Source organism: Pleurodeles waltl, chromosome 4_1, assembly GCF_031143425.1.
Source record: "Pleurodeles waltl isolate 20211129_DDA chromosome 4_1, aPleWal1.hap1.20221129, whole genome shotgun sequence".
Taxonomy (NCBI): Eukaryota; Metazoa; Chordata; class Amphibia; order Caudata; family Salamandridae; genus Pleurodeles; species Pleurodeles waltl.
Window position 1 is genome coordinate 11425186 of NC_090442.1, and position 23330 is coordinate 11448515.

Consider the following 23330-nt stretch of genomic DNA (forward strand, 5'->3'; position numbering starts at 1 on the left):
TACCCACTACAAGCGTGTCCCCCTCCTCCTCGTCTCCCTCCTCCCTCCCAGTCTCGTCTACACTCACACCTGCCTGCAGTACCTCTACAGCCACTACGTCCCTCTCCAGCACACCCACCACCACACCCCGCTCACGTGCAGTCACCACCCCCACTACCATTCACACGTCCCCCGTGTCCTCTCCCAGTGTGTCTGTGACGCCCCCTCCCAAGATACACAAACGCAGGCACACACCCACCCAACAGCCATCCACCTCACGACAGCCTCCAGCGCATGCACCTTCACCCAAAGTCACCAAACGTACACCTCCTACAACCACCACCTCTTCCTCCCCTCCCAAACCCCCTCCAGCTACCCGTCCCAGTGTCTCCCAAAAACGTTTCCTGTCCAACCTTGACCTCTTTCCCACACCTCCCCCACCCCATCCGTCTCATAGGTCCCGAAGTAGCACCTCAGCCACAACATCTCCGGGACCAGTGGTACCTGTAGTCACCGGAATCTGGAGTGCACCGCCCACCAGGGCAGCCAGTGTGGCACGGAGCCACAGCACAGACAGTCCCCAACCTGTGAATCATCACAAGTTGGCCAGTGCCCGGCGGGAGAGAGGGAAGACTCCAGCCACCAAAGCCGCTCCCAGGGGTCTCAGTGTGAGTGTGGAGTCAGCTGTGACACCTTCCAAGGTGGGGAAGGGCCACAAGAAACCCTGCAAGTCTGGGAAGAGCAGCACGGCGGAGAAGACCGCCATCATCCCCGATGCCCCAGAGCCCACCTCCAGCACAAGCCCAGCTGCCCAGGACAGGATCTCCAGCACCAGCCCACCTGCCCAGGAGGAAACCGCCAGCACCAGCCCCGCTGGGCCATGAAGGACCGCCAGCAAAAGCCCCGCTGGGCCATGAAGGACCGCCAGCAAAAGCCCCGCTGGGCGAAGAAGGACCGCCAGCAGCTGAGACCCTGCAATGGAGACCGCCATCTCAAGCACCGCTGAACAGGGCACCGCCATCTCAAGCACCGCTGAACAGGGCACCGCCGTCTCAAGCACCTCCGAACAGGGCACCGCCGTCTCAAGCACCGCTGAACAGGGCACCGCCGTCTCAAGCACCGCTGAACAGGGCACCGCCGTCTCAAGCACCGCTGAACAGGGCACCGCCGTCTCAAGCACAGCCGAACAGGGCACCGCTGTCTCAAGCACCGCTGAACAGGGCACCGCCATCTGAAGCACCGCTGAACAGGGCACCGCCAACTCAAGCACCGCTGAACAGGGCACCGCCATCTCAAGCACTGCTGAACAGGGCACCGCCAACTCAAGCACGCTGAACAGGGCACTGCCATCTCAAGCACCGCTGGCCCATTAGCGGCAAGGGCACTGACGCAACTGAGTCTGTCACAGGGTGAGTGATGCACTCTGGGCACCATTCCCCCTCAGGAACCAGTGGAGACTGTCATCCACTGCATCTGTACTTAGCAGGATGAAGCACTCTGGGCACCATGCCCCCTCCAGAACCAGTGGAGATTCACATCCACTACCGCAGTCCTTGGCAGGATGAAGCACTCTGGGCACCATGCCCACTCCAGAACCAGTGGAGATTCACATCCACTACCTCAGTCCTTGGCAGGATGAAGCACTCTGGGCACCATGCCCCCTCCAGAACCAGTGAAGACTGTCATCTACTTGTGAGACTGTGGCTTTGCACTCCCCAGGATATGGCAGTGGGCAACCCACCCACTGTACAGACTTGAGAGACTGTGGCTTTGCACTCCCCAGGATTGAACAGTGGGCAAACCACCCACTGTACAGACTTGAGAGACTGTGGCTTTGCACTCCCCAGGATTGAACAGTGGGCAAGCCACCCACTGTAGAGACTTGGGAGACTGTGGCTTTGCACTCCCCAGGATTGAACAGTGGGCAAACCACCCACTGTAGAGACTTGAGAGACTGTGGCTTTGCACTCCCCAGGATTGAACAGTGGGCAAGCCACCCACTGTAGAGACTTGTGAGACTGTAGCTTTGCACTCCCCAGGATTGAACAGTGGGCACACAACCCACTGTAGAGACTTGAGAGACTGTGCACTCCCCAGGATGGAACAGTGGGCATGTGGCCCCCTCGTGGATTTGGCATCATGCACTCAAGTGGCTGAGGTGCCCCCCTTTCCCTCCCCCTGAGGTGCCTGTTTAGTTGCTGTCTGATGCCCCTGCCGTGTTCTCTCCGTCATGGTTGGGGATCGTGTGTGGGCCTCGCCCATACTGTGTGGTCCCAGTGTTCCACGGACTTTCTTAGAGCACTACCTGGACTTCTATGCTTGGTATATATTATGTACATGGTGTATATATATATTTCTGCCTACTTACTTTTAATATATTACAATGGGGAGATCGGGCTTTTACGGTGGAAGCAGCCAGGCTTTGGAATGGTTTGCCTCTTTCGATACGTCAAATTTCGAATCACTTTCTCTTTAGGAAAAGTCTGAAAACCTGGCTTTTCGTAAATTAAAGCTTTGGGGTAGTATGTGCTCGTTTTTCTTCTTTGATGGTCTGCTTGGCGCTTCGATGCTTATGCCGGAATGCGCTCTATAAAAATTCAATACAATACAATACAATGGTTCCACTCATTTTCTATTGTCTTTGCATTCTTCCGGGGGGCTTGGGGGTGTAACTTTGATGTATTGATGTGCATTAGTGTAGGAGGCTGGACTGGCTTGTAGTGAGTACCAAGGGGTACTTGCACCTTGCACCAGGCCCAGTTATCCCTTATTAGTGTATAGGGTGTCTAGCAGCTTAGGCTGATAGATAATGGTAGCTTAGCAAAGCAGCTCAGGCTGAACTAGGAGACGTGTGAAGCTACTACAGTACCACCTAGTGTCATATGCACAATATCATAAGAAAACACAATACACAGTTATACTAAAAATAAAGGTACTTTATTTTTATGACAATATGCCAAAGTATCTTAGAATGTACCCTCAGTGAGAGGATAGGAAATATACACAAGATATATATACACAATAGCAAAAATATGCAGTATAGTCTTAGAAAACAGTGCAAACAATGTATAGTTACAATAGGATGCAATGGGGAAACATAGGGATAGGGGCAACACAAACCATATACTCCAGAAGTGGAATGCGAACCACGAATGGACCCCAAACCTATGTGACCTTGTAGAGGGTCGCTGGGACTATTAGAAAATAGTGAGAGTTAGCAAAATAACCCACCCCAAGACCCTGAAAAGTGAGTGCAAAGTGCACCAAAGTTCCCCTAAGGACAAAATAGTTGTGTTAGAGGGAGAATGCAAGGAAAACACAAATCAGCAATGCCACAACAATGGATTCCTGTCTGAGGGTACCTGTGGAACAAGGGGACCAAGTCCAAAAGTCACAAGCAGCTCGGAGATGGGCAGATGCCCAAGAAATGCCAGCGGTTGGTGCAAAGAAGCTCTTACTAGGCTGAAGAACTGTGAATACTGCAGGAACGACAAGGGCTAGAGACTTCCCCTTTGGAGGATGGATCCCCCACGCCTTGGAGAGTCGTGCAGAAGTGTTTTCCCGCCGGATGGACGCCAACAAGCCTTGCTACACGCAAATCGTGCGTTTGGCGTTTTTGGACGCTGCTGGGGCCCAGGAGGGACCAGGAGGTCGCAAATTGGACCTGCAGAGAGAGGGGACATCGAGCAAGACAAAGAGCCCTCACTGAAGCAGGTAGCACCCGTAGAAGTGCCAGAAACAGGCACTACGAGGATGCGTGAAACGGTGCTCGCCGAAGTTGCACAAAGGAGTCCCACGTCGCCGGAGACCAACTTAGAAAGTCGTGCAATGCAGGTTAGAGTGCCGTGGACCCAGGCTTGGCTGTGCACGAAGGATTTCCGCCGGAAGTGCACAGGGGCCGGAGTAGCTTGCAAAGTCGCGGTTCCCAGCAATGCAGCCCAGCGAGGTGAGGCAAGGACTTACCTCCACCAAACTTGGGCTGAAGAGTCACTGGACTGTGGGGGTCACTTGGACGGTGTCGCTGGATTCGAGGGACCTCGCTCGTCGTGCTGAGAGGAGACCCAAGGGACCGGAAATGCAGCTTTTTGGTGCCTGCGGTTGCAGGGGGAAGATTCCGTCGACCCACGGGAGATTTCTTCGGAGCTTCTGGTGCAGAGAGGAGGCAGACTACCCCCACAGCATGCACAAGCAGGAAAACAGTCGAGAAGGTGGCAGGATCAGCGTTACAGAGTTGCAGTAGTCGTCTTTGCTACTATGTTGCAGGTTTGCAGGCTTCCAGCGCGGTCAGCGGTCGATTCCTTATCAGAAGGTGAAGAGGGAGATGCAGAGGAACTCGGCTGAGCTCATGCATTCGTTATCTAAAGTTTCCCCAGAGACAGAGACCCTAAATAGCCAGAAAAGAGGGTTTGGCTACCTAGGAGAGAGGAAAGGCTACTAACACCTGAAGGAGCCTATCAGCAGGAGTCTCTGACGTCACCTGGTGGCACTGGCCACTCAGAGCAGTCCAGTGTGCCAGCAGCACCTCTGTTTCCAAGATGGCAGAGGTCTGGAGCACACTGGAGGAGCTCTGGACACCTCCCAGGGGAGGTGCAGGTCAGGGGAGTGGTCACTCCCCTTTCCTTTGTCCAGTTTCGCGCCAGAGCAGGGGCTAAGGGGTCCCTGAACCGGTGTAGACTGGCTTATGCAGAATTGGGCACCTCTGTGCCCAACAAAGCATTTCCAGAGGCTGGGGGAGGCTACTCCTCCCCTGCCTTCACACCATTTTCCAAAGGGAGAGGGTGTCACACCCTCTCTCAGAGGAAGTTCTTTGTTCTGCCATCCTGGGCCAGGCCTGGCTGGACCCCAGGAGGGCAGATGCCTGTCTGAGGGGTTGGCAGCAGCAGCAGCTGCAGTGAAACCCCAGGAAGGGCAGTTTGGCAGTACCAGGGTCTGTGCTACAGACCACTGGGATCATGGAATTGTACCAACAATGCCAGGATGGCATAGAGGGGGCAATTCCATGATCATAGACATGTTACATGGCCATATTCGGAGTTACCATGGTGAAGCTACATATAGGTAGTGACCTATATGTAGTGCACGCGTGTAATGGTGTCCCCGCACTCACAAAGTTCAGGGAATTGGCTCTGAACAATGTGGGGGCACCTTGGCTAGTGCCAGGGTGCCCTCACACTAAGTAACTTTGCACCTAACCTTTACCAGGTAAAGGTTAGACATATAGGTGACTTATAAGTTACTTAAGTGCAGTGTAAAATGGCTGTGAAATAACGTGGACGTTATTTCACTCAGGCTGCAGTGGCAGGCCTGTGTAAGAATTGTCAGAGCTCCCTATGTGGCAAAAGAAATGCTGCAGCCCATGGGGATCTCCTGGAACCCCAATACCCTGGGTACCTCAGTACCATATACTAGGGAATTATAAGGGTGTTCCAGTAAGCCAATGTAAATTGGTAAAAAATGGTCACTAGCCTGTTAGTGACAATTTGAAAGTAATGAGAGAGCATAACCACTGAGGTTCTGGTTAGCAGAGCCTCAGTGAGACAGTTAGGCACCACACAGGGAACATATACATGCACACCTATGAGCACTGGGGCCCTGTGTGACAGGGTCCCAGTGACACATACATATAGGCCACAAACCTATGAGCACTGGGGTCCTGACTAGCAGGATCCCAGTGACACATAACAACCATACTGAAAACATGGTGTTTTCACTATGAGCACTGAGGCCTGGCTATCAGGATCCCAGTGAGACAGTGAAAACAGTGACAAACACCCTGACATACACTCACAAACAGGCCAAAAGTGGGGGTAACAAGGCTAGAAAGAGGCTACCTTCTCACAATTAGTGTGTGTGTTGTAGTGGGTGAGCGTGGGGGTGTTGCGTGTGTGTGTCCCTGTTTTTTCCCTCCCCCCTCCCCTGTGTCGTAGGTGCAGTTCTCACTGTGGTCTTCACCGCTGGCGTTCGTGCTCCTGGTAGAGGAGCAGGAAGCCTATCGCAGGGAGAATTTGGAGTTTCGGGTCCATGGCGTCCTCGTTCCTCGTGGGGTGTGTAGAGGTGAGCGTTTTCCCTTCGGGATTCCTGTTTCCGCCGTGTTTTTATCCGCGGTGAATCTGCCCCAGAAAAGGGGGCGGATTGGCCTGTCATAATAGTGTGGGCGGTACATTGTCTCCCGCCTGTCTGTTGGCGGTGACCGCCGCGACCGCCGCGCTGTTTGTTTGTACCGCCGTGGCGGTCGGAGTGTTAAAGTGGCTGCCTTTGTTGGCGGTTTCCGCCACAGTCGTATTTGCACATTTTTGACCGCCGGCCTGTTGGCAGTCTTACCGCCACTTTAACACCGACCGCCAGGGTTGTAATGACCACCTTATTCTTTTACAAATTAAGCACTGGATGTTGTGTACAGCGCAGGACTGCAGGACCCTGAAGCCACAAAGAGTGACCCCTCCCCGGACACCTGGACATTACTTCTATGAGGGGGTAGGAAGGAGGGGGATTATTAGGACAGGAGTGACGCGCCCCCGCTCCAGTGGCAATAATATAGGACTCTATGGTACCAGTGGCTCCTACCTCCGCGCAGTCCTTGCTACCAGGGCCGGACTGGGACCCAAGAGCAGCCTTGGCACAAATGTTCGAACCAGACCCTCTCCCTTCACCTCCTCATGCAGTCTCTGTCTTTCCATCCATCCATCCTTCTGTCCCTCCGTCCATCCATCATCCATCCACCCCTCCATCCATCCATCCACCCACCCACCTACCCATCCATCAGTCCGTCTGTCCATCCGTCCATCCATTCCTGAATCCATCCGTCCGTCTCTCCATCCATCTATAGCTCTATCCCCTCTCTCCTCCCTACCCACCTCCCTGTTCAACTCTCTTTATCTCTCTTTCCACCATCTCTCTCCCCTTCTCTCCTTCATCTCATCAATTTCTCTCTACCTCTCTTCTCATCCCTCTCTTTCCCTCGCCAACATCTTTCTCTCTCCTTCTATCCTCCTCCTGATCACCTTCTACTTTGCCCTTTCTCTCTCTCTCTCTCTCTCTCTCTCTCTCTCTCTCTCTCTCTCTCTCTCTCTCTCTCTCCCTTCCTCTCCCTCTTTCTTTCCATCATTCATTTCTCTATCCGTCTCTCCTCCCTCTCTACCCCTCCATTCCTCTCCTTCTCTCACTCTTTCCATCCGTCCGTTCGTACGTCCATCTCTCTCTCCTTCTCTTCTCTCCTCCCTCTCTACCCCCTCCATTGCTCTCCCTCTCTCCCTCTTTTCATCCATCCATACATCCATCAGTCCGCCCGTTCGTCCATTCATCCATCCATCCATCTCTCTCTCCTTCTCTTCTCTCCTCCCTCTCTACCCCTCTCCGTTCCTCTCCCTCTCACTCTTTTCATCCATCCATCTATCCATCCATACATCCATCATCCATCCATCCTCCTGTACGTCCATCCATTCATCCATCCCTCTCCCCTTCTCACCTCCCTCTCTGATGCCTTTCTCTCTACCTCCTCCCCCTCCTCCCCTCTATCACTCCACCTTCCTAGCTTTTGCTTCTTTTACCATTTCCCCTTCTTTCCTCCCTCTCTACCCCTCCATTCCTCTCCCTCTCTCAGTCTTTTCATCCATCCATAAATCCATCATCCGCCGGAATGTACGTCCAACCATCCATCCATCCATCCCTCTCCCCTTCTTTCCTCCCTCTCTGATGCCTTTCCCTCTCCCTCTTCCCCCCTCCCTCTAGCACCCCTCCTCCCTCCTCCCTCTAGCACCCCTCCTCCCTCCTCCCCCCTCCCTCTAGCACCCCTCCTCCCTCCTCCCTCTAGCACCCCTCCTCCCTCCTCCCTCTCCCTCTATTCCGGGACTGAAAGATGCAAAACGGACATTTCTGTCATTTCCTTATTCTGAGTGTTTATCACGTGCCTCGTGGGTAGCGCCTAGTGTCTGGTGTGTGGTAGTAAAGCGCCTCCGGTCCGATCCACAGTCCTGCATCCGGCGCCTCTGGGCAGGTCCAGGGGAGCAGTGTCTCTCTTTGGGGCCTGTGCATAGCGCACCGAGGCCCAGGCTGGAGTCGGAGGCGCTGTATGGGGTGTAATGAACTCCTTGAGGGTCCTGCATTCCCCACTAACCTGCCCCCCGGCAGTCAGAGGTAGGTGAGGGGGGGGGGTGCTCGTGTTTCACTTCAGCAGGTGCTGCACCTTCAGGGGGCGATGTAAATATCACCAGTACTTGTGTCCCGGTGCACTGCACCTGCTGCTCATGCAAGTATCACGAGTACTTGTGTCCCGGTGCACTGCACCTGCTGCTCATGCAAGTATCACGAGTACTTGTATCCCGGAGTACTTGTATCCCGGTGCACTGCACCTGCTGCTCATGCAAGTATCACGAGTACTTATATCCCGGTGCACTGCACCTGCTGCTCATGCAAGTATCACGAGTACTTATATCCCGGTGCACTGTACCTGCTGCTCATGCAAGTATCACGAGTACTTGTGTCCCGGTGCACTGCACCTGCTGCTCATGCAAGTATCACGAGTACTTATATCCCGGTGCACTGTACCTGCTGCTCATGCAAGTATCACGAGTACTTGTATCCCGGAGTACTTGTATCCCGGTGCACTGCACCTGCTGCTCATGCAAGTATCACGAGTACTTATATCCCGGTGCACTACACCTGCTGCTCATGCAAGTATGAGTACTTGTATCCCGGTGCACTGCACCTGCTGCTCATGCAAGTATCACGAGTACTTGTATCCCGGAGTACTTGTATCCCGGTGCACTGCACCTGCTGCTCATGCAAGTATCACGAGTACTTGTATCCCGGAGTACTTGTATCCCGGTGCACTGCACCTGCTGCTCATGCAAGTATTACAAGCACTTGTATCCCGGTGCACTGCACCTGCTGCTCATGCAAGTATCACGAGTACTTATATCCCGGTGCACTGCACCTGCTGCTCATGCAAGTATCACCGGTACATGTGTCCCGGTGCACTGCACCTGCTGCTCATGTAAGTAGCACCAGTACCTGTGTCCCGGTGCACTGCACCTGCTGATCATGTAAAGCCCGCCAGTACCTTGGGGTCCAGGCCCCGCTCTCGAAGACCAGGACACTCCACTTGGCGCTTCAAGTTATTCCCATGTAATAAAGCGCTTTATGTGGCTACAGCGCTGAGAAGTGACAATCCAGCACTATGTGACCCTCCATCTTCCCATGGGGTGGCCAGATCCCGTGATTCTGGGCAAATCTAGCGCTTCTACACCTTCCATGCGAGCTGGCGCTATAGAAAACTGGCAATAAATGCACAACTAAGTAAAACAAAGTCTTAGCTTAAAAAGGGGAGCACAGATAGACACCCCCTCACTTTTACATCACATTCACTCGTTATAATATCTGGCATCTGCCCCCCCCTGGCCCCAGGGTCACAGCCCCACAGTAAAGGTTTATTTAATGCAGGTTATTCAAGGCCTCTTCAGGGCTCAGTTCTCTTTCACTTATTCTGTCTCTGTATGTATTTGAACTGTTTGTCGTGCCCAGTGCACAGCTCCACCCGCACATAACATTAGTGGCAGAAAATGTACAATCCGCACATTTCACAAAAGTGAAACCAGTACAAAGTACAACCAGAATGCCTGGATAAATCACAGCTTTACTACTTAAACTGTGTGAACTTAGGCAAATATTTTATTTTACCAAATCTTCTCTTTCTTCATTATTGCGTATGAAAGTACTTCCGAATATGTGAGTTCACAGTATCAGTTGTATAACAATCTGCTGTGTGTAATTTAATAGACTGTAATGTTGCTCTGTAATAATCTGGGCCATGTTCAGGGTTTACATGATAACTGTCTTGACTCCTAGGGCCTTATTACGAGTGTGGTGGACCACACCTTTGTGCGAGCTGTCTGCCACATTACACCCACGGCAGGCGGACCCACCAGGGGGACCGCCGTCACCGCCGGGATCGTTTACCAACGGGTCAGTGTTGAAGTCAGACACATTGTTTTCTGCCAGCATTTTCATGGCGGCTCCACCACCATGAAAAGGTTGGTCGGGAAACAACTGCAGGGTGCCACGGGGGCCCTTGCACTGCCCATGGCCAAGGCATTAGTAGTGCGGGGGTCCCCCTGCCCAGCACCCTTGAAGTGTGCACTGTCTGCTGTCATTTCAAGGGTGCCGGTGCACCCTCCGTGCTGCAGCAGAGTCGCCGACTCTATTGTGATCCGAGAACAATGCTGCCGCACCTTTCCCACTGGGCTGGCCGGGGAACACCTCATAGATAGGTGTCCTCCCTTTTCTTTGAAGTATGGGGTAGGGCCCGGACCACTTATCCGGGAGGGATGTAGGGACCACAGGCTCCAAACCCAAACTTTCTACCCTGGTTGGAATTCCACCACAGCAGCTTTCTGGTCATAGCAGTGCTTTTGAAGCTCCTGGCTGGCCTGAAGGTGTTTACTGGTGTCGTATAGCTATTTTAGCCATGTTTTAGACACGTTATAATAGCACACTGGCCTGCCGTTGTGCACTTTATCCAGTTACATTTTATTCAGCATTGCTTCAGTTTTCTAGCATCAGCCACAATTGCGGTGTTGTTTTATTTTCTCAAATGTTTGTTCTTTTGCCTTAGACAGCATCACGTTCTTAGCACTGCACTTTGTGCTTTCCTCAAGGCTGCAGTCAGATAGGGTTGCCGGCAAAAGTGGTATGTTGTGTCTCCAACATTCACAGACACATACACATCCTTACGTGGGACCTTTTCTCAGAACATCAACTGTTATGTTATAAAAACGCTTCTTTGTACCAAACACTTTAGAGGGAGATTCCAGCCAGATGACCACGACTGCATGCTGATTGCTGATTGCTTAGACTACTGTATCCCTGGCCTAGACGAGGACGGTGTCTTTTTAGACAACAGGCTTCCTTGCTCAGGTATGGGGGATGATGTCTTCCCAGGGGGGAAACCTGAACGGCGGATTAGTGTAGGAAAGTACCATCTTGCCTGGCATGTTACCCCCATTTTCACTGTATGTATGTTGTTTTAGTTGTATGTGTAACTGGGACCCTGCCAGCCAGGGCCCCAGTGCTCATAAGTATGTAGCCTGTATGTGTTCCCTGTGTGGTGCCTAACTGTATCACTGAGGCTCTGCCAACCAGAACCTCAGTGTTTATGCTCTCTCTGCTTTTTAAATTTGTCACTGCAGGCTAGTGACCATTTTCACCAATTTTGATTGGCACACTGGAACACCCTTATAATTCCCTAGTACCCAAGGTATTGAGGTTCCAGGAGATCCCTATGGGCTGCAGCATTTCTTTCACCACCCATAGGGAGCTCAGACAATTCTTACACAGGACTGCCACTGCAGCCTGAGTGAAATAACGTCCACGTTATTTCACAGCCATTTTACACTGCATCTAAGTAACTTATAACTCACCTATATGTCTAAACCTCACTTAGTGAAGGTTAGGTGCAAAGTTACTTAGTGTGTGGGCACCCTGGCACTAGCCAAGGTGCCCCCACATAGGTCAGGGCAAATTCCTTGGAGTTTGTGAGTGCGGGGACACCATTACACGCGTGTACTACATATAAGTCAACACCTATATGCAGAGTCACAATGGTAACTCCGAACATGGCCATGTAACATGTTTAGGATCATGGAATTGTCCCCCCAATACCATTCTGGTATTGGGGGGACAATTCCATGCATTCCCGGGTCTCCAGCACAGAGCCCGGGTACTCCCAAACTAACTTCCCGGGGTTTTCTCTGCAGCTACCACTGCTGCCAACCCTCAGACAGGTTTCTGCCCCCCTGGGGCCTGGCCAGCCCAGTCCCAGGAAGGCAGAACAAAGGATTTCCTCTGAGAGAGGGTGTTACACCCTCTCCCTTTGGAAATAGGTGTTAAGGGACTGGGAGGAGTAGCCTCCCCTGGCCTCTGGAAATGCTTTGAAGGGCACAGATGGTGCCCTCCTTGCATAAGCCAGTCTACACCAGTTCAGGAATCCCCCAGCCCTGCTCTGTTGTGAAACTGGACAGAGGAAAGGGGAGTGACCACTCCCCTGACCAGCACCTCTCAGGGGAGGTGCCCAGAGCTCCTCCAGTGTGTCCCAGACCTCTGCCATCTTGGATGCAAAGGTGTGAGGGCACAATGGACACCTCTGAGTGGCCAGTGCCAGCAGGTGACGTCAGAGACCCCTCCTGATAGGCTTTTACCTGGTTAGGTAGCCAATCCTCCTCTGAGGGCTATTTAGGGTCTCTCCTGTTGGCGTTTCCTCAGATAACCAATGCAAGAGCTCACCAGAGTTCCTCTGCATCTCCCTCTTCGACTTCTGCCAAGGATCGACTGCTGACTGCTCCAGGGCGCCTGCAAAACCACAACAAAGTAGCAAGACGACTACCAGCAACATTGTAGCGCCTAATCCTGCCAGCTTTCTCGACTGTTTCCTGGTGGTGCATGCTCTTAGGGCTGTCTGCCTTCACCCTGCACTGGAAGCCAAGAAGAAATCTCCCGTGGGTCGACGGAATCTCCCCTTGCTAATGCAGGCACCAATCTTCTGCATCACCGGTTCTCTGGGTGCCCTCTCATCTTGACGAGCGTGGTCCCTGTAACACTGGAGCTGGATCCAAGTGACCCGACAGTCCAGTAGTCCTTCTGTCCAAATTTGGTGGAGGTAAGTCCTTGCCTCCCCACGCCAGACAGTAATCCTGTGTACTGCGTGATCTGCAGCTGCTAGGGCTTCTGTGCACTTTTGCAAGGAATCCATCGTGCACAGCACAGCCCAGGTCCCCAGCACTTCATCCTGCATTGCTCAACTCGCTGAGTTGACCACCAGCTTCCTGGGACCCTCTTTTGTTGTGTTGAGACGACCGCTGTACTCAGATTTCTTGAAAGCCTGTTCAAGTGCTTCAGGTGCTGCCTGCTTCGGCGTGGGCTTTCTCTGTTGCTGAGCACTCCCTCTGTCTCCTCCTCCAAGGGGCGACCGCCTGGTCCTCCCTGGGCCCAGGCAGCACCCATTATCTTAAACCACGACTCTTACAGCTAGCAAGGCTTGTTTGTGGTCTTTCTGCGTGGAAATAACTCTGCATCCTCCAGCATGCCGTGCAACATCTTCTTACCAAAGGAGAAGTTCCTGGCACCTTCCGTTGTTGCAGAATCTTTGGCTTCTTCCACCCGGAGGCAGCCCTTTTGCACCTTCATCCGGGGTTTAGTCCCCCTGCCCCTCCCCCCCCGGACAGTTGCATGACTCTTGGACTTGGTCCCCTTCCTTTGCAGGTCCTCAGGTCCAGGAATCTGTCTTCAGTGCTTTGGAGTCAGTTGTTGCCTTTGCAGAATCCCCTATCTTGACTTTACTGTCTTTCTGGGGTACTAGGGTAACTTTACTCCTACTTTTCAGGGTCTTGGGATGGGGCATCATGGACACCCTTAGGCCTTCATTACAACCCTGGCGGTCGGTGTTAAAGCAGCGGTAATACCGCCAACAGGCTGTCAGGAAACAAAATGGGATTACGACCGTGGCGGAAACCGCCAACATAGACAGTCACTTTAACACTCCGACCGCCACTGCGGTAGAATCAAACAGCGCGGCGGACACCTCCAACAGACAGGCGGGAGACAAAGTACCGCCCACTGTATTACAAGAGGGCTATCCGCCACCTTTTCTGGGGCAGAACCAACGACATCAAAAGCACAGCGGAAACAGTACACAGAAGGGAAACACTCACCTCTCAACACCCAACGAGGAACCAGGACGCCATGGAGCCGGAACTACATGTACTGCCCATGTTGATTTACCTCCTCTTCTACCAGGAGTACGAACGGCGGTGGCGGCGACCACGGTGAGTATTGCACCTACAACACGGGGGGAAGAGAGTGACTCACACACGCAACACCCCCACCCTCACCCTCACCCTCAACAACATACACACAAATACATGCAGCAACATTACATATACACCCCCCCCACCCCCTGGAAGAACGCAAGGAAAAAAGGAAATTATTGTAACGATTGTAATCAAGAAAAATCCACTAGTCAAAAGTCAAAATTCAGTATATACAAATATGTACACAAACTACACAAGCCCGGAGAGTGTACTAATCATTGTCCGTGACCACTGGGCCCAAAATGCATGGGCGAGGCCCACACATGACATCTGATTCAAAACGGAGAGAACACTGCTGGGGCATCAGATCGAAAATAAAAAGGCACCTCAGGGGGAGGGGGAGGGGGCGCACCTCAGCCTGATGAACGCACAACCGCCACTGCTGCACGAGGGGGCTCCATGCCTATTGATGTATCCTGGGGAGTGCAAAGCCACAGTCTCTCAAGTCTCTCCAGTGGGTGGTTTGCCCACTGCTTTATCCTCGGGAGTGCAAAGCCACAGTCTCTCAAGTCTCTCCAGTGGGTGGTTTGCCCACTGCTTTATCCTGGGGAGTGCAAAGCCACAGTCTCTCAAGTGGATAACAGTCTCCACTGGTTCTGGAGGGGATCTAGTGCCCAGAGTGCTTCATCCTGCCAAGGACTGAGGTAGTGGATGTGACACCCCACTGGTTCTGGAGGGGGTTTTGTGCCCAGAGTGCTTCATCCTGCCAAGGACTGAGGTAGTGGATACCTTTCTCCACTGGTTCTGGAGGGGATCTAGTGCCCAGAGTGCCTCATCCTGCCAAGGACTGAGGTAGTGGATGTGATACTCCACTGGTTCTGGAGGGGGCTAGGTGCCCAGAGTGTTCCACGTGCAGTGTGGCTGGTACAATTCCCTCACCTGGGTGTGCGTGCCATGAGATTTGCGAGGTTCAGGTAGCATGATACGCCATGGAGGCAGCGACATACCCCACACTGCTGCGGCTGTGCCTTCTACCTGCAGGTGCAAACAGTGATGAAAGAAATGCCTCATGGAAGCTGGCCAGGGTCCAGGAACTCTCCTCCAGCCTCAGACAACTGACCACTGGGGATGGTAGCCATGCCAGCGGTGGTGCCTGTGTCCGAGGACGCAGCGAGGCCGGTGGCGGGGTTTGTGGCGGTGTCTGTTGCGGCGGTGCTGGCGGCAGTGCTGGTGGCGGTGCATGGCTCAGCACCTGCTGAGGGACACAGCAGGACGTCCCCTGCAGCCTCGGACGGCTGCCAACTGGGGAAGAGGCTGGGGACTGTTGCTGAGGCTGTAGACGTGCAGGTGACGGTGCTTGCGGCGGTGTCTGTTGCGGCCGTGCTGGCGGCGGTGCATGGCTCAGCACCTGCTGAGGGACACAGCAGGACGTCTCCTGCAGCCTCGGACGGCTGCCCACTGGGGAAGAGGCTGGGGACTGTCGTTGAGGCTGTAGACGTGCCGGGCGGTGCAGGTGGCGGTGAATGTGGCGGTGCAGGTGGCGGTTGTGGTGGCGGGGCAGCTAGCGGTGTTCGCCTCCATACAGGTTGGCGTGGTCGTGGACAGAAAGTGTGACACTGGTCCCTCAGTAGGTGCCACCATGCCCTCTCCTGACCTGCTCTTCATCTTTTGGCCCTTCCCCAGCTTCGATGGTGCAGCAGTTGTCTTGCAACTATCCCCTTTGTTTTTTGCTGAGCCCTTGGTGGCTGGTACTTTCGGCTTCTCCCTCCAGGATGTGGGCACCTTTTTCACCTTGGCAGGTGGCGGACAGTCCTTGCCCTCACTACGTGGCACACTGGCAGCCCTGATGGGTGGCGCACTCGATAACCCCGCAGTTGCTGGCACCACTGTGCATGGGGATTTGGTGGCTGAGGTGCTGGGCTGGGACCTGGAAAGCCTGGCCCTAGGGGAAGGACGGGGGGATGGTGAAGGGAAGAGGTCAAGGTTTGCCAGGAAAAGTTTTTTTGATACACTGGGATGGGAAGATTGAGAGGGTTTGGGAGTGGAGATAGAGGTAGTGGTTGTAGGAGGTGTACATCTGCTGAATTTGGGTGAAGGTGCATGGGCCGGAGGCTGTTGTGAGGTGGATGGCTGTTGGGTGGGTGTGTGCCTGCGTTTGTGTACTTTGGGAGGAGGGCTCACTGACACACTGGGAGAGGACACAGGGGATGTGTGAATGGTAGTGGGGGTGGTGAGTGCACTGTCTCCTCCTCCAAGGGGCGACCGCCTGGTCCTCCCTGGGCCCAGGCAGCACCCATTATCTTCAACCACGACTCTTACAGCTAGCAAGGCTTGTTTGTGGTCTTTCTGCGTGGAAATAACTCTGCATCCTCCAGCATGCCGTGCAACATCTTCTTACCAAAGGAGAAGTTCCTGGCACCTTCCGTTGTTGCAGAATCTTTGGCTTCTTCCACCCGGAGGCAGCCCTTTTGCACCTTCATCCGGGGTTTAGTCCCCCTGCCCCCCCCCCTCCCCCCCCCCGGACAGTTGCATGACTCTTGGACTTGGTCCCCTTCCTTTGCAGGTCCTCAGGTCCAGGAATCTGTCTTCAGTGCTTTGCAGTCAGTTGTTGCCTTTGCAGAATCCCCTATCTTGACTTTACTGTCTTTCTGGGGTACTAGGGTAACTTTACTCCTACTTTTCAGGGTCTTGGGATGGGGCATCATGGACACCCTTAGGCCTTCATTACAACCCTGGCGGTCGGTGTTAAAGCAGCGGTAATTCCGCCAACAGGCTGTCAGGAAACAAAATGGGATTACGACCGTGGCGGAAACCGCCAACATAGACAGTCACTTTAACACTCCGACCGCCACAGCGGTAGAATCAAACAGCGCGGCGGACACCGCCAACAGACAGGCGGGAGACAAAGTACCGCCCACTGTATTACAAGAGGCCTATCCGCCACCTTTTCTGGAGCAGAACCAACGACATCAAAAGCACAGCGGAAACAGTACACAGAAGGGAAACACTCACCTCTCAACACCCAACGAGGAACCAGGACGCCATGGAGCCGGAACTACATGGACTGCCCATGTTGATTTACCTCCTGTTCTACCAGGAGTACGAACGGCGGTGGCGGCGACCACGGTGAGTATTGCACCTACAACACGGGGGGAAGAGAGTGACACACACACGCAACACCCCCACCCTCACCCTCAACAACATACACACAAATACATGCAGCAACATTACATATACACCCCCCCACCCCCTGGAAGAACGCAAGGAAAAAAGGAAATTATTGTAACGATTGTAATCAAGAAAAATCCACTAGTCAAAAGTCAAAATTCAGTATATACAAATATGTACACAAACTACACAAGCCCGGAGAGTGTACTAATCATTGTCCGTGACCACTGGGCCTAAAATGCATGGGCGAGGCCCACACATGACACCTGATTCAAAACGGAGAGAACACTGCTGGGGCATCAGATCGAAAATAAAAAGGCACCTCAGGGGGAGGGGGCGCACCTCAGCCTGATGAACGCACAACCGCCACTGCTGCACGAGGGGGCTCCATGCCTATTGATGTATCCTGGGGAGTGCAAAGCCACAGTCTCTCAAGTCTCTCCAGTGGGTGGTTTGCCCACTGCTTTATCCTGGGGAGTGCAAAGCCACAGTCTCTCAAGTCTCTCCAGTGGGTGGTTTGCCCACTGCTTTATCCTGGGGAGTGCAAAGCCACAGTCTCTCAAGTGGATAACAGTCTCCACTGGTTCTGGAGGGGATCTAGTGCCCAGAGTGCTTCATCCTGCCAAGGACTGAGGTAGTGGATGTGACACCCCACTGGTTCTGGAGGGGGCTTTGTGCCCAGAGTGCTTCATCCTGCCAAGGACTGAGGTAGTGGATACCTTTCTCCATTGGTTCTGGAGGGGATCTAGTGCCCAGAGTGCCTTATCCTGCCAAGGACTGAGGTAGTGGATGTGATACTCCACTGGTTCTGGAGGGGGTTAGGTGCCCAGAGTGTTCCACGTGCAGTGTGGCTGGTACAATTCCCTCACCTGGGTGTGCGTGCCACGAGATTTGCGAGGTTCAGGTAGCATGATACGCCATGGAGGCAGCGACATACCCCACACTGCTGCGGCTGTGCCTTCTACCTGCAGGTGCAAACAGTGATGAAAGAAATGCCTCATGGAAGCTGGCCAGGGTCCAGGAACTCTCCTCCAGCCTCAGACAACTGACCACTGGGGATGGTAGCCATGCCAGCGGTGGTGCCTGTGTCCGAGGATGCAGCGGGCCGGTGGCAGGGTTTGTGGCGGTGTCTGTTGCGGCGGTGCTGGCGGCAGTGCTGGTGGCGGTGCATGGCTCAGCACCTGCTGAGGGACACAGCAGGACGTCCCCTGCAGCCTCGGACGGCTGCCAACTGGGGAAGAGGCTGGGGACTGTTGCTGAGGCTGTAGACGTGCAGGTGGCGGTGCTTGCGGCAGTGTCTGTTGCGGCGGTGCTGGTGGCGGTGCATGGCTCAGCACCTGCTGAGGGACACAGCAGGACGTCTCCTGCAGCCTCGGACGGCTGCCCACTGGGGAAGAGGCTGGGGACTGTCGTTGAGGCTGTAGACGTGCCGGGCGGTGCAGGTGGCGGTGAATGTGGCGGTGCAGGTGGCGGTTGTGGTGGCGGGGCAGCTAGCGGTGTTCGCCTCCATACAGGTTGGCGTGGTCGTGGACAGAAAGTGTGACACTGGTCCCTCAGTAGGTGCCACCATGCCCTCTCCTGACCTGCTCTTCATCTTTTGGCCCTTCCCCAGCTTCGATGGTGCCGCAGTTGTCTTGCAACTATCCCCTTTGTTTTTTGCTGAGCCCTTGGTGGCTGGTACTTTCGGCTTCTCCCTCCAGGATGTGGGCACCTTTTTCACCTTGGCAGGTGGCGGACAGTCCTTGCCCTCACTACGTGGCACACTGGCAGCCCTGATGGGTGGCGCACTCGATGACCCCGCAGTTGCTGGCACCACTGTGCATGGGGATTTGGTGGCTGAGGTGCTGGGCTGGGACCTGGAAAGCCTGGCCCTAGGGGAAGGACGGGGGGATGGTGAAGGGAAGAGGTCAAGGTTTGCCAGGAAAAGTTTTTTTGATACACTGGGATGGGAAGATTGAGAGGGTTTGGGAGTGGAGATAGAGGTAGTGGTTGTAGGAGGTGTACATCTGCTGAATTTGGGTGAAGGTGCATGGGCCGGAGGCTGTTGTGAGGTGGATGGCTGTTGGGTGGGTGTGTGCCTGCGTTTGTGTACTTTGGGAGGAGGGCTCACTGACACACTGGGAGAGGACACAGGGGATGTGTGAATGGTAGTGGGGGTGGTGAGTGCACGTGAGCGGTGTATGGTGATGGGCGTGCTGGTGATGGAGGCAGTGGCTGAGGATGTAGTGCATGCAGGTGTGAGTGGAGACGAGACAGGGAGGGAGGAGGAGGACGTGGAGGAGGGGGACACAGTGGAGGCAGTGGATGTTGCTGTGTCTGCATGGGGATGGTGCTTGTGTGAGTGCCTGGGGGATGTGTGGTGCTTATGTTTGCCTGAGCCACTCTTGTGTGTTGGCGAGTGTACATGCTGGTCTGATGGTGTGCTTGGGATAGGCTGAGGTACAGGGGATTGGGTCTGGGTGGAGGAAGTTGGAGGGGGGAGGCTGGACACAGGGACAATGGCTGCCATCAGTGCTGAGGCCAGAGCCTGAGATTCTCTCTGTTGGGCTGCCTGCCCAGAATTAATGCCCTCCAGGTATGCATTTGTTTGTTGCAAATGCCTCTCAACACCCTGGATGGCATTCACAATGGTAGATTGCCCAACAGTGAGGGATCTCAGGAGGTCAATAGCCTTCTCACTGAGGGCAGCAGGGCTGACTGGGGCAGGGCCTGAGGTGCCTGGGGCGAAGGAGATGCCCACCCTCCTTGGTGAGCGGGCACGGGACACACGCTGAGGGGCTGCTGGGAGGGCGGTGCTGGTAGGGGGGGTGGCGGCTGTACCTGTTGATGCGGTGGGCACAGAGGTTCCCGCCACCGCAAGGGAGCTCCCATCAGAGGAGGAGTCGCTGTCACTGCTGTCTGCTCCTGTCCCCGCCGTGGAGCTCCCCTCGCCCTCCGTCCCTCTGGTGGCTTCAGACCCCTTTGTTTCGCCCTCCAGGGCCAAGTGGGTTGCAGCTCCCTCCTGCTCCGGTGGCAATGCTCCTCCACCTGATGATGCTATTGCACACAAGAACAGGGAGACCACAAAAAGGGGGGTGGAAGACAGAAGAAAGACAGGTTCAGTGCATGCAACACCACTACCGTTGACGGACACAACACACAGGGAGCAGCCCTCTGCACTACGCCATGCACTGACAGTTCCTAGAAATTTCAGCTGACCATGGGGTATGAGGCATAAGACCAATTGCTGCACACCTGGAAGTCACAGGTGCCTGACTAGGTGTTGATGGCTATTACCACTGGTGGGTTTCGGGTGCCACATGGCCTGCCTCACAAGGGACCTTGCCTACCAAGTTCGCCCTGGCCTAGGGGAACCCACTGCCCACCTCCCCCACCCAGACACCTAGTAATGCACACAGAGTCAGCTGAATGAGAGTGTACTCACCCACTTGTGGCTGCTGTGATGCCCTCAAGCGCCCATCCAACTCCGGATACGCCACCGCCAGGATCCGGAACATCAGGGGGGTCATGGTGCGACGGGCACCCCTCCCACGTTGGGAGGCCATCCCCAGCTGGACCTCCGCCGTCTTCTTGCTCCATCGGCGCAGGTCCTCCCATCTTTTCCGGCAGTGGGTGCTCCGTCTGCGGTAGACCCCCAGGGTCCGAACGTCCTTGGCGATGGCATGCCAAATACCATTCTTCTGGTGGGCGCCTACCTAGAGGAATGGTACAGGGGGAAAGGAAATTACTTACCCGTCCGGACCGTCATACTCATTGCCCCCCAGTTCCCACCCTTGCCCTGACGCACATACACTCCCCATCCGCACATGCAGGCCTCAGCCCGCCTCATGTATCTTCCATCCACACCACTCCAAACAGGCATTGCCAATGAAGCATGCTCACAGTGTACTCACCTGTTTGTCTGGAGGAGCATACAGTTGCGTGTACTGGGGGAGGACCCCATCCACTAGTTTCTCCAACTCCTCCGAAGTGAAGGCAGGGGCCCTTTCCCCAGACACATGAGCCACCGTCGCTTCCAGGCACAGGTCACAGCAGCACTTGCAGTGTAGGTCCTCTCCTGTTGAAGGTCAGGTATCAAGTGAGTGAACAGACAGAAAATGGTGGTCACGTCCACAGCGGTGTGTACCGTCACCGCCGGCGTACATCGTCATTGGCTCCTGGGACCCATAGGGCCCAATGTTAACCAATGCAGAATTGCGCTGCGGTCTTAGACTGCCCACCGCAACAGTGTAGAACGCCAGCGCAGTTACCTCATATCCTCTTGTCCCACCTTACATGTCAGGCAGCTGCCATTTCAGGAGGCCACATGGGATGGATGTTAACTGCATCACACCTATCTAGGCCGGGAATATAGACAGAGACCGGCACATTGCGGATTAATAACATTTCTGCAAATAACAGATTGTGATACCTCAGTGTTTGATGACTCTCTGCTCGCTGTTCTCCTCCATAGGGCACGTCCGCTGGGGCAGGTGATGAGATGGCAGCATCCTCCGGTGGTCAGACCCCAGGTGGACCTGTTGACAATGGAAGAGAGACACATCCTAGTCACATACAGACTTGATTGTGCAACAATCCAGGAACTGTGTGCCCAGTTGGAGCCGGACCTGATGTCAGCTATACGCCATCCCACAGGAATCCCCTCTCTAGTGCAGGTCCTGTCTGTACTCTATTTCTTGGCCAGTGGGTCTTTTCAAACAACAGTGGCCATGGCATGAGGGATGTCGCAGCCAATGTTCTCTAACGTGTTGTCCAGAGTGTTATCTGCCCTGCTGAAACACATGCGCAGCTACATCGTGTTCCCTCAGGTGGAGGATTTGCCCACAGTGAAAGGTGACTTTTATGCCCTGGGACATATCCCCAACATCATTGGTGCCATTGATGGTACACATGTGGCATTTGCCCCCCGCAGGAATGAACAGGTGTACAGAAACCGGAAGAGCTTCCATTCCATGAATGTGCAGATGGTGTGTTTGGCAGACCAGTACATCTCCCATGTCAATGCCAAGTATCCTGGCTCAGTCCATGACGCTTACATTTTGAGGAATAGCAGCATCCCTTATGTGATGGGGCAACTCCAGAGGCACCTGTGTGGCTAATAGGTGAGCCTAAAGTCCCCACACAGTTTCATTAGCTGTCTGGGTATGGGGCTGTCCCTAAGGGTTAGAGTGTGTCTAACAGTTGTCCCTCGACATTTGCAGGTGACTCTGGTTACCCCAACCTGTCATGGCTACTGACCCCAGTGAGGAATCCCAGGACAAGGGCAGAGGAACACTACAATGAGGCACATGGGCGAACTAAGAGGGTGATCGAACGCACCTTCGGCCTTCTGAAGGCCAGGTTCCGGTGCCTCCATCTGACAGGTGGCTCCCTATACTACTCACTGAAGAAGGTGCCAGATAATCGTGGCCTGCTGTATGCTGCACAACCTGGCTTTGAGACGCCAGGTGCCTTTTCTGCAGGAGGATGGGCTAGATGGTGGTCTTGTGGCAGCTGTGGAGCCTCTGGACAGTGAAGAAGAGGAGGCAGAAGAAGAGGATATTGACAACCGAAACAACATCATCTGCAGGGGGTGGGGTGCTGGTGTCCTGTTGTTCCTGTGGCAGTACCTCCTGCCCACTAGCGCCGGCGGAGGTGGAGGGCTGTTCATCGTTTAGGCTAGTGTCAGGGGCCCCTTGTTGTACCACTGTGTCCCTCCTGGTGTTCAGAAGGTCTGCCAGCACCCCCGCAATGGTGACCAGGGTGGTGTTAATGGACTTCAAGTCCTCCCTGATCCCAAGGTAGTGTTCCTCCTGCAGCTTCTGGGTCTCGTGAAACTTGGCCAGTACTGTTGCCATCGTCTCCTGGGAATGATGGTATGCGCCCATGATGTTGGAGAGCGCCTCGTGGAGAGTGGGTTCCCTGGGCCTGTCCTCCCCCTGTCACACAGCAGTCCTCCCAGTTTCCCTGTTTTCCTGTGCCTCTGTCCCCTGAACTGTGTGCCCACTGCCACTTCCCCCAGGTCCCTGATTTTCTTGGGTTGGTGGGTTTGCCTGGGTTCCCTGTAGTGGTGGACACACTGCTGATTGATGTGTTCTGGGGACAGAGGGATGGGCCCGCTGTGTGGGTGTTGTGCTGGTGTTTCCTGAGGTGGGAGGCTCTGTGGTGGCTTGTGACAGTGTCAGGGGAACCGACTGTCCCGAGGTCCCTGGTGGGCCGAACTGGATGTTGATCCAGTTGTGCAGAGCTGCTGTCATCACTCTGGGCCTCTTCTGTCGGGGGACTGGATATGTCTGGCACCTCCTGTCCGGTGACATTGGGTAGGGGTCCTGTTGGGGTGTAAATGCATCTGTGTGTGCCATCTTGTGCATTGGGTGGTTGACCCTCTACTCCAGTGCTTGCATT

The 23330-nt window shown here is 54.4% G+C and overlaps 3 protein-coding genes across 8 annotated transcripts in view; 1 reads left to right on the forward strand and 2 right to left on the reverse strand.

Annotated features, from left to right (window-relative positions):
* The window catches only part of LOC138287238 (zinc finger protein 664-like), a 946449-nt gene that overhangs the window by 424205 nt on the left and 498914 nt on the right, over positions 1–23330 (reverse strand). The gene's annotated exons all lie outside the window — the stretch shown is intronic.
* The window catches only part of LOC138287236 (zinc finger protein 271-like), a 640682-nt gene that overhangs the window by 77004 nt on the left and 540348 nt on the right, over positions 1–23330 (reverse strand). The window lies entirely within an intron of this gene.
* The window catches only part of LOC138287235 (zinc finger protein 84-like), a 34610-nt gene continuing 19277 nt past the window's right edge, over positions 7998–23330 (forward strand). For 2 of the 6 annotated variants that reach the window (XM_069227590.1, XM_069227591.1), the window contains exon 1: positions 8006–8112. The gene's annotated coding sequence lies outside the window, so the exon portion shown is untranslated. Of the gene's footprint in view, positions 8117–23330 lie in introns of all 6 variants that reach the window. The other 4 variants (XM_069227592.1, XM_069227593.1, XM_069227594.1 and 1 more) reach the window with 3 other exon arrangements.